This window comes from Xenopus laevis, chromosome 9_10S (assembly GCF_017654675.1).
Source record: "Xenopus laevis strain J_2021 chromosome 9_10S, Xenopus_laevis_v10.1, whole genome shotgun sequence".
NCBI classification, from domain to species: Eukaryota; Metazoa; Chordata; class Amphibia; order Anura; family Pipidae; genus Xenopus; species Xenopus laevis.
In genome coordinates this window covers 28,082,303-28,093,925 of record NC_054388.1, presented here as the reverse complement: position 1 = coordinate 28,093,925, position 11,623 = coordinate 28,082,303, and the positions used below count along the sequence as shown (strand labels likewise).

The 11,623-nt window shown below is 37.5% G+C and overlaps 1 long non-coding RNA gene across 1 annotated transcript; it reads left to right on the top strand.

The window, feature by feature from the left end:
- The first annotated feature begins 3,931 nt into the window (after window positions 1-3,931).
- Window positions 3,932-10,254, top strand: LOC108704140. Its single transcript, XR_001933545.2, has 3 exons — window positions 3,932-4,934; window positions 6,471-6,590; window positions 7,545-10,254. It is a non-coding gene; the product is annotated as an uncharacterized LOC108704140 (long non-coding RNA).
- Window positions 10,255-11,623: the final 1,369 nt, after the last annotated feature.

The window sequence follows — 11,623 nt, the reverse complement described above, 5'->3', positions numbered from 1 at the left end:
TAAAGTATGTAGTGCAGTTTTGGACTCCAGTCCTTAAGAGGGATATAAATGAGCTGGAGAGAGTGCAGAGATGTGCAACTAAATTGGTTGGAGGGTTGGAGGACTAAATTATGAGGGTAGACTGTCAAGGTTGGGGTTGTTTTCTCTGGAAAAAAGGTGATTGCGAGCGGACATGATTACACTTTGCAAGTACATTATAGGGACATTATAGACAAATAGCAGAGGATCTTTTTACCCATAAAGAGGATCACTGCATCAGAGACCACCCCTTCAGCTAGAAGAAAAGAACTTTGAAGCAATGTAGGTGGTTCTTCACAGTGAGGACAGTGAGGTTGTGGAATGCACTGCCGGGTGATGTTGTGATGGCTGATTCAGTTAATACCTTTAAGAATGGCTTGGATGATTTCTTGGACAGACATAATATCAAAAGCTATTGTGATACTAAACTCTATAATTAGTATAGATATGGGTATATACAATTTATGTGAAAGTCTGGAGGGGTGTATGTATGGATGCTGGGTTTTCATTTGGAGTGGTTGAACTTGATGGACTTTGTCTTTTTTCAACCTGATTTAACTATGTAACTATGTAACAAATTAAAGCAAAACCAGCTTATTGGGTTTATTTAAATGTATATGATTTTCTAGAAGACAAGGTATGACGATCCAAATTATGGAAACATCTGTTATCTGGAAAACCCCAGGTCCGGAGCATTCTGGATAACAGGTTCCATGCCTGTAATAGGTTTCCTACATTCTTTATAGAGACTCAGTAGACACAAACGGTTCTGGTTTTAACAAACAAATTTTGTTTATGATATTTGTGTTTAAAAAGTGACTTTATAAAAAGGCTTGCTGTGAATTAAACACAACAGAAAAACCTTGTTGAAGTTATACTGGGTGTCACAGTTTTGCTCTTAGGTGGCGGAAGTGATAAAACCATAATTCAGAGTGAATTCCCACAAACTGGGAACAATGGGGCAAAAAAAGGAAATTGTGCTTTTTACAGCCAAGACTATTTTTTTTTTCTAGGAAAATTATAAATGTAGTTTTAGTGACCTGCTGTTTCAGAAATAAAATATCTTTCTGCTATAGCCATTATGGAAATGTTATAAATGGGATCTTCACTCAAAAGGCTGGTTTGTAACAGCAAAAGAAATTATTCTAAGCAACTTTCTAATATATTAAATGCAAAAATGCCTACAATATGCTGGTTATTCTTAACAAGGTTTTATGCTTAAATTATTAACTTCAACATGCAGAGGACTCATGGCGTACTAAAAAGTGTCTTCTCTGCAAATGCATCTTGTGAGCAAAGGGTGGACAAATTGCACAAGAACCTTTTTATTAAATTATGCAGATGATTTGATTGCCATGAACACATGAACATTTCTATTAAAACTTTTGAAAAGCTTTTCTGAGCAAATGCACCATCTGGTTCACAGTACTATATAAATATTATATATGACACCTATTAATGCTACAAACTGTTTCTGTACGTTAAGTTTCTCTGCAGCCAAGCAAAGAAAGCTAAATGACCCCCCCAACACTAAAGGGCATATTTATCAAGGGTCGAATTTAAAATTTTAAAAACTTTGAAATTTGAATTCAAAAAGACCAACCGAAAATTACTGTAAGTCAAAGGTTTTTTTTGGCCGAATAGGTCTGTATTTGGCCAAACTCGAATCGTACGAATTGAAGTAATTGTGCATTCGATCGAATTCGAATCAAAGTTTTTCCCCTAAAAAAAAGTCCACCAATTGACTCTAAATAGTTTTAACCACAGACTAAAAGAGCAATTCGGCAGGTTTTAGATGGCGAATGGTTGAAGTCGAATTTGGTCTATTCCCTAGTTGAGGTACTGTACACAAAAATAGCTTGAAATTCGAATTTTAAGTTTAAAATTCCCCTCAACCTTTGATAAATCTGCCCCTAAGCAGGTCTCTGTTCCTGTATGTTTGAAACCTATCAAGTGCTACCAATCCCTATGTCCCTTGGGGAAATGAAAGCAGTAATATATATTATATTATATACTAGTAATTCTTAGTGAACAAAAGTGTTACCTGGGGATGATTTATAGGGATAGAGTTGAACCAAGGGACAGAACACAGAGAAATAAAAAATACCAATAGCAATAGGATTAGTTCAAAGTTCCTATAGCACTAAACACCTTGTTTATGGAAATTGCAAAAAACACATATGGGGTTTATGTATTTAATTCAGTGTTTGCCCAGGTTCAGTTAACCTAAAGCAGCCAATTGGCATCAATACATAGTGGTCACCTGTTCAATATCTCATTGGTTGCCATTTGTTACCCGGTTAAACTTAGTGCCTTTTATTACATATGGGGGATGTAGTTTTAAAACTTGCTCCATATCTTTCTCTATATTTGGCAGTGGAAGTAAATAATAAATCATCAATGAGGCAACAAGAAGCTGTGATATTTTATAAAAGCCTATAGACCATGGCTCAGGAGGGTCAGGTAATATGGCAGCTCATGTTTAGGTGAACAAACGGATTTTTATTGGCTGGTCGGATTCTTATATAAAGTCACTAAATCCTAGGGCTGCCTTTAGCATTGCTATCCTGTTATCTGTGCCTTACCCAAGCTAAATTTTGTTTCATTGCCAAAGTATTCCTCAATATGTTTTTGTTTTTGTCTAGAACATACAAAAATCAAGATCTTTTTCTGCAGAATAAACCCCTAAATAGTATATACAAGTATTTCCGAGGCAATGTGTAATATAGACAGGCAGTTTGGTTTTAAAGCCATCGAAACCCACTGCCAGCAATAAGCTCGTAGTGTTTGGAATTTAATGTCATAACTGAAATATTAAAAATAAACAAGCTGGGGGTTTTAAGGAGCTCTGGAGAGTATTGCACATTGGATCCTTTACCGTTTCTATTTCAGTCTGTGTGTGTAGCTGGAGAGAATTCTCTAATCCCAAAATTAATTTGAGGTGTGTGTGTGCCTGTGAGAGAGAAAGAGAGGCAGGAGGAATGATATGTAGGAACAGAGAGGCACTGTCTAGCAGAACAGAGAAAGTCCACACTCAAACACAAACCAAAGGCATAGAGGTAGACGTTCTATAATAAAATGGGTAATTCTACACTGAAATTGATCCACAAATAATTATACAAAAGTAGTGACACTTTATATAGCTTATAGTATATACTTTAGGTATAATGGTTTTTTTTTGTTTTCAGCTGGAGGTTTCCTCTGTATCAAGTATAGGCAACATGGGTGCCAGGTACAGACAAGTAATTTGGGGTGGACAAGTAATGCTGCACTATAAGCCTCAGAGGCAAGTTAAAATTGCAATTATAGCAGATAGGACTACAGTTGTATAGCCATACAAGCCTGGTAATCAGTAACCAGCACAAAGGGCAGGGATTGAAGAAGGGAATTGGACAGTAACAAGAAAGGTCACAAGACTCGAGAACAAGTGTATGGAGAACGCTGAGAAACAGGCAGCACTGTGACAGACTGAGTTGCAAGGGCTGCTCCATTTAGTCATAGGGAGGGTATATACAAAATGCAACTGTGTATCAAACGTACCAATAGCTGCAGGTGCATTCCAGCTTGCTAAGTGCCTGCCATAATCATTCTGCTCTTGTTTGTAACTTGGGACATGCAAGCTAGGATCTTGCTAGTAGATGCCTATGTGCTGCCCATGCCCCATCTCTCCTGTATGCAGTGTATCAAGTGGAGGCAGCACCACATAAAGAGAGAGAACCACAATCCTTTTGTCTCCATTGTAGGAGAACAATGATTTAGACCTCAGGGGTTTGGTATTAATAATGATGACCGTTAAAATAAGATGTCTTGAACAGTAGCCTAACTACTGCATGCCAGGCACTCCTGTGATAAATAACATTGGAGGGCCCAACATGCACACTAATTAAATATTTCCAATAATTACATTTATTTCTAACTGGTTCTGACTCCTAAAACAAAGTAACTTAACAGACCCAGAGATAAACTGACTTCTGCTACATTGTTTTAATATTTAAAAGCAAGAGTGACTACATGGATCAGAAAGGGGCAAATACTGCCACCAATCATAAATAATTTTAAATATGTTTAAAGTGTTAATAAAAAATTCCTAAAAGGAATTTGTAAATATTAATAATATTGATTTTGTATGAAAGTTCATACATGCCGCTCTCACTCAGCCACAATTCCTCCACTGACAAGTGCAGTGCTGTGCAGAGAGCAGCTCCCTGTGGTCATACTGAGCAGGGACAGTTGACTTTTGCATAGGCTGGGTGGCAGATCTAAGCCTTACTACAGCCTATGGAAGGATCATGTAACCACCCGGGTGCACTTCCTGAGTCAGGGCCTGGAAGAGGATAGTTATATTACTAGCTAGGGGTGGCTTAGGCTTATGTGAACCTTTGTGCTAAATGAGCAGTGCGGTGCTGCATTATTAGTAATCCAGATAGGATTTCTAATGATGCAATAGAAGTACATTTTCATTCATTATGCAAAAAGCTTTTTTTTGGTGGACACCCTCTTGAATCATTAATAAAGGATTTATGTAAAGTTACTGAACATATATGAAACTCTGATATTTCATCTCTTGTTGGTCCCTTTTAGGGATGGACGAATTTTTGCCTTGTTTTGCCGCAAAAATGACGCCCATAGACTTGTATGGCATTGTGTGTCAAAAAAAAACGCCCATAGACTTTAATGGGCATCGGTGTCATTTCGCCGCTGGCGAATTTTTGGTGAAACAAAACGGGTCAAATTCGCCCATCCCTAGTCCCTTTCTCAGATTGTGTCATCGACATTACGTGGCAGCAAGAAACATCTTGCCAAAAAGGATCAAGAGAAATCAGAGGAGGATTCTGACAACATCCTGACTGAATACCAAGTTTTCAAGATTGCCAAGGACAGTCCTTTCCTATGGCTTGGCTGCTTTTCAATAAGAGGTACAATCTAGTTTGTTTATTTGTGGTTTGTTGGCCAACAATTATGTGTCTGCCTACCATCACAAAACCATGTCAAAAGATAATTGCTAGCTGGTACCCCAGACCATGTTCCCTATGTTTTGTTTGCTTGTTCTTGTGGGAATTCCATGAACAAATAGTGGAGTTTTTGGCTAGAAGATCAACTTTCTCTGGGCTTATGTGTTCTGAACCATAGACCCCAGAAAATGATATCATTATCATTGTCAAACACCCTACACTATAAACATTATAGCCCTCTATTCCCTTGCGCAGAGTGGACTACAACACGGCTGTGGACTGGTGGTCATTCAGGATCATCATGAATTTTCTGATTTGTAAAAAAGATGAAGACATGGATTTTTTGATCCAATACCACGAAACAGATTATTCATGTACGTCATACCATCAGAACTGGGAAAAGAAGACCCTTTTTAATCTACTCAAAGAGATTAAAAAAATATTCCATTTAAAGGACAAGTCAAGTCAAATTCACTGGATGGTTAAGGGTTCCAATGTGTTAAGACACCCCCAGTGAATATAACCACTTATAATACACAAAAGCCATGAATATCCTATAAATTATATCCTTATAAACGGTTAGTTCTGATGTCATCAGTTATAAACTTGTGTATTATAATAAATAAAGTACCCCCTGTTGTAAAATATGAGGATATTAGAAGTTACCTCGGAGTTCCATGACCTGTATAAAAACACTCGGCCTTCGGCCTCGTGTTTTTATATGGTCATGAAACTCCTCGGTAACTTATAATATCCTTATATTTAACAAGAGGGGGTACTTTATTCACTATACCTTAGACACACAGCATTCACGTTCTCTGATGTGAAGTGTACAGACCTGGAGTGCTATGCATTGAGCATTGCACCTCCATGTCTTCCGGTGTCCCAGAGATCCTTTACATGGTCATGAACAGCGCACATGTGCAATAAAGTAAAAATCTGAACTTTAATTTATACATTTTCTCAAGTTCAGATTTTCACTCTACACATGAGGGCTGTCCTAGACAGTGAAGAAGATCATAGCAAGATCACCAGATATTGAAGCTTGGTGTTTAAAATATAGTACCCTAAGCCAGTGCTCTTTTCTGCATCATTTCAGTGTCTAAGATAAGTAATTATATTTATTGGGCGGTTCATAACACTTTGGCAACCCTCCACAGAATTTGCCTTGACTTATCCTTAAAAAAACTTATCGCATGTATATACCATCATACTTAAATTCTAGAATGTGTAGTTACATTAATTGCATGTGATGCTTTTTACCAGATAATTTTCTGATTGTGCTCAATAAAATAAAAACGAACAGATTTTGGCTGTATTGGCATTATAAAGACTTATTAAATACACAACAAATATATTCTTGCTATCAGTATTATGGTAGTATTGACTAATCTGATTGGAAAGCCTAGAAGGCTTATATGACCAATGGTTACAGCTTCACTGATTAATTAGGTAGGCTAACATCTGCATTATTCAAATAATTGCTAATTTCTTCTTTAGCTCCTGAATAAACAACCTTATCATATCCTGGGTGTGCATAGAAATATCAGATACCATCAATTTTATTCAACTATTAATTGGCTGGAACTTGAACAACAAAGGATACCACCACCTTTCCAGGTAACATAGTAAGTTAGGTTGAAAAAAGAAACACGTCCATAAAGTTCAACCTTTTTAACTGCCAGTTGATCCAGAGGAAGGCAAAAAAACCCCATCTGAAGCCTCTCCAATTTGCTTCAGGGGGGGAAAATCCTTCCTGACTCCCAAATGGCAATCAGACTAGTCCCTGGATTAACTTGTACTACGAACTATCTTCCATAACCCTGTATTCCCTCCCTTGCTAAAAAGCCATCAACCCCTTTTTAGTGCGATCTAATGTATCAGCCTGTACAACTGATTCAGGGAGAGAATTCCACATCTTCACAGCTCTCACTAAAAAACCCCTTCCGAATATTTAAGTGGAACCTCTTTTCTTCTAATCGGAATGGGTGACCTTGTGTCAGATGGAAAGACCTACTGGTAAATAAAGCATTAGAGAGATTATTATATGATCCACTTATATACTTATACATAGTTATCATATCACCCCTTAAATGCCTCTTCTCCAGCGTGAACATCCCCGATTTGGCCAGTCTTTCTTCATAGTTAAGATTTTCCATACTTTTTACAAGCTTAGTTGCCCTTCTCTGCACCCTCTCTAATACAATAATGTCCTGTTTGAGTGATGGAGATCAAAATTGTAAGGCATATTCTAGATGGGGCCTTACCAGTGCTCTATAAAGTGGAAGAATATAATATATAATATTCACTTGAATATAAATAGAGCAGAAAGTTGTCCACACATGATCAGATCCAGTAATTTACTGTGACTGGCATATGAGATGATCTGTGGTCATTTGTTACATTTTTAGTGTATTTGCAAAGGCAAGCAAGTAGCAGCCCCAATCCCATATTTTACCTGTGTAAGTAACTCGTTATATATTTTGGGGTTTATATAATGTAAATTATAAAATGTTTATCTTAAAAATAAATGTACAAATTGTAAATAAATGAAATAATTTTATATTATTGTAGCCATCAAAGGAATATTTAAAGCAAATTAATGGAAAAGCTATGTTAACTTTGGACAACCTGATCCATGACCCCACACCAGAGGAGCAAATAACAATTGAAGGGTTTTCCTTCCTTAACTCCAGCTGGCAAAAGGACCAAACCACCTGTCCTCAGAGAAAAGAAGAGAATGAGAAAAGAGAAGAAAAAGGAAGAAGAACTTTGAGCAATGAAGTATCTCTACAAAGCTCTGATTTTCATCAATAGTAAAGTTTTGCACTGCCCATATTGGCATCATGGGCCAAAACACTCACTGGATAACCCCTGCTGATATGGAGCACAGCAATTCCCACAATAAGAGAAAAGTAATGCATTGACTTTTAGTGGTTCTGTTGGTATGTATATATAATATACCCAGCTGTCTTGGAAAAAGGAGGGCAGTATCACCCTTCCCAACAAAATATTTCCCCCCCCTGATATTTTAGGAAGGATTTTTTTCTGCACCCGCCACCTGGGGAAAGGAAATGGCAGCCTCATTATGGTTGACACTCACTATTGTTTGCCCACCTGAAGCTGCCACCTTGTCTCTTCAGATCACCAGTAGTGGCAACCCAGTACCTCAGTTCCACTGCCCAAGTCTGATCTGTGCTACTAACTACCCCAGGTTACCTAAATACGACAGAGTTCAAATTCACCAATTAAAATGCTTCTTATGCCATAGGTTTTGACCTTGTAAAAAAAAAAATTCAGGTGGTGCCATACCTATATGTTACTGGGCCCAACAGCAAAAACATTTTACAATCCTCTTCTAGTAGTTGAGATAGATCAAAGGTTTTTTTCTTCACCTATTTTAACAATGGAAATGTTGACAGCAACACAACAAAAATGTTAGAACTATATTGTTACAACAGAAGCTAGTCAAGCCCTGGCAAAAAAAATATATTTTTTTAAATACTGCGCCTAATAGCTGCAAGATTCAACAATACATTATTCAAGGTAGGCCTTCTAGTTTTGTCAATACACTTGCTGCTTTTAAAGTTCATTCTAGAATTCATTACAAAGTAATGCCAAATTTAGATTTTATATTGTATTTGATGGGAAGGGGGGTTAAAAAGAAGAATAATACCTAAGTATCTTGAAAACAATTACATTTTGCACAGCCATTATTATTTTAATACATGCATTGCTCGGTTAGCATCTGTGCGCTCCCTTTTCTTGTTTTGCCATAATCACCTAATAAATATTTAAATGGACCCATTTGCCGCAACTGGAAAAGAACCGTGTAAACCTGTTGTCATCTAGACCCATAAGCCGTTGTGGAGTCAATGAATTTAAGTCACTTAAAATCACAGCCACAAGCTAACTCAAACCTGCCAAATAACTGTCTGCCAGGAATCAACTGCTGGACCAAGGTTGCCTTCTCTAAGCTAGGACACTCAGTTCATTATGAATGCTTGCATTGCTTGTATAATTAGGCCTGGGAGAGGCTTAACAACCCTGCTACAGATTTGCTGCTTACAAATATAAAAATACAAGCCTTGTTCAAATTAGCAATGTGAGTTGAGCACCAACTGTCTGACCAAGTGAAAAAAAAAAAAATCCTGATCCACAGAGTGGTTATTTTGGTTCATAAAACTCTCCTATGTCAGCCACAGGAGGTCCGCCGTAAAATGAATTATAGTAAGCTGTATGTGATAATTAACCAGGCATTAGCAAATATGTTGGAACAGGGAGGCTCTGTTTAACTGAATTTTAACTAATAAAAGCATGAATTTGTTCAACAAATGATCATTTAGGCAGTGGAATGTTCAGGGTATTGGAGGAACACTGAGCAACAGAATACTGTAGGGGACTGAAAAGTTTCCTTACAAAAACATTACTGTTTTATAGGCTGGCAACATACTGCAATGTTATTCAGGCTCCTGTAAGGAAAAGAGTCTCTATGAAACAAATACAATACACGTATAGTGTATCAAATGTCTTCTACTATTTGTATTAATATGCAAAGTCATTTATATGGTTACGTGTTAAGTAAAAACTCTGCTAGAAGATTTAGGTAGGGGGTGGGAATTTGCATATCTATTTACAACTATGCTTCCATAAAAAAAAATAGGGTGCTGTAAATTTAATGTAAATTAAAACAAAAAGTGAGAATGAGAATTTGCAAATCATGTTAACCTTATATTTAATTGCAAATAGTATAAAGACAACATAACATGAGAAAATGTATTGATTACTGAAAAACATGAACGATGCCAACAACAAGTTCCAAAAAAGTTGGGACAAAGCCAAAAAAGACTAATAAAGTTGGAAATGCTCTTTTTAGTATTACATGAGGGGTTGGGTCTCTCGGAAGTAATGATAGTGAGGGGTACACCTCTATCAGGCAAGAATGGGACAAAATTTCACTTTCAAAACAAAAAAATGAGAGATGGTCTTTCCATAATACGGAGATTTCTGGATAACAGGTTTCCGCATAACAGATCTTATACCTGTATAAATGCGTGTATAAATATACACCATTATGTTACATCGTATTAATTATCACAGAACTAAAAGTTTGATAAATTTTTGAAAACCAGCCAGTCCGCATGTACTATTTATACACTGGTCTCCAAGTCGTCCCTCTCTTTACCAAATCAGCAGTCTTTTGTCCCTTGTCTGCAGCCACACTGATTTAAATCACTGTTAATGGATATTTCACCTTTAAGTAAACTTTAAGTATGTTATAGAATGGCCCATTCTAAGCAACTTATCAGTTTGTCTTTTTTATAGTTTTTGAATTATTTGCCTTTATCTTATGACTCTTTCAAATGGGGGTCACTGACCCATGTAAAAAACAATGCTCTGTAAAGCTATGCCATTTATTTAACTGGAGAGTTGCTAAATATAATTAATACAATTAAAACCAATTAGAATAGATTACTCTGGAGAACCATGGTCATCAAACAAGTGTTCTTTTATTGATTGCACTACATGTTTCGGATCTAACTGATCCTTCCTCAGGTGCCAGTGTTCATGACCATGGTTCTCCAGAGTAATCTATTCTAATTTGTGAAGACAAGGAATGTTTGGCAGCTCCTAACTCTAAGGGCAGGACTACATGGGCGATTCCGACGCGCTGCGCAAAATCTCAGGCTTCATGTCGGATGCGACGGAAACAAGGTAAGTAATTCAATTGTCACATCATGTAGCAGCATTGATGCGACGCGACATGACTGTCGGATGCAGACGCTGCACGCTGCGTCTGCATCCGACAGTCGTGTCGCGTCACATCAATAATGCGACACTATCCGACACTGGCATTACTTACCTTGTTTCCGCCGCATCCGATGTGGCGTCTGCGTCGGATCGCGGCTGAATCGCCCATGTAGTCCTGCCCTAATACAGTGAGAACGAAAAGAAACTTTTACCTACACTTCACGTATCTAAATTAAAACCAGTTGCATGTTGTCTCAGAATATCATTCTCTACATCATACTAAAAGTTAACTCTAAGGTGAACAACACTTTTGACATATTATTGGGACTCATTTAGATATAAACTTGGCCTGGGTTCTCAACCTGTTGCTCTGTATGAGATCAGACTGTCCATCTTCAAACAGAATATGTTCAGATTAAACTAATTTGGTACACCACTAGGCCAAACAAGTAGATCTTTCTGATTATAGCCAGCATTAAGTCTGTTTCTGCTCAGTTGCTATAAACTAGCAAACATTTGGAAACTTTGCCCCCATTATGACATTATAGCAAAATTACTTTGACAGTAACCACCTGTATTGAAGGCTGTTCTTTGCGCTTGGCTGGGCAATAAGCAGAAGGTGGATGGAGCCCAGCAGATCTGCTACCATGTGCAACACTTTTTCCCCCCCCAAAACAAGTCATAATGTAAAATCTACCCCAGAAGAGGTATGACATCAGCTGGATATGCAATTTGAATACACACCTATGGTTAAATTGCTTGGTCTTACAGATGAGCTCACAGACCTATCAGGTTGATCTAGTAGATGTATGAGGATCCATGCAATTCCGGTGATCATGCTAGTCTGGTCAATCTAGCTTTTAGTGTGATCATACCAGAGGTTGACATGCTGTTTTGTGTCT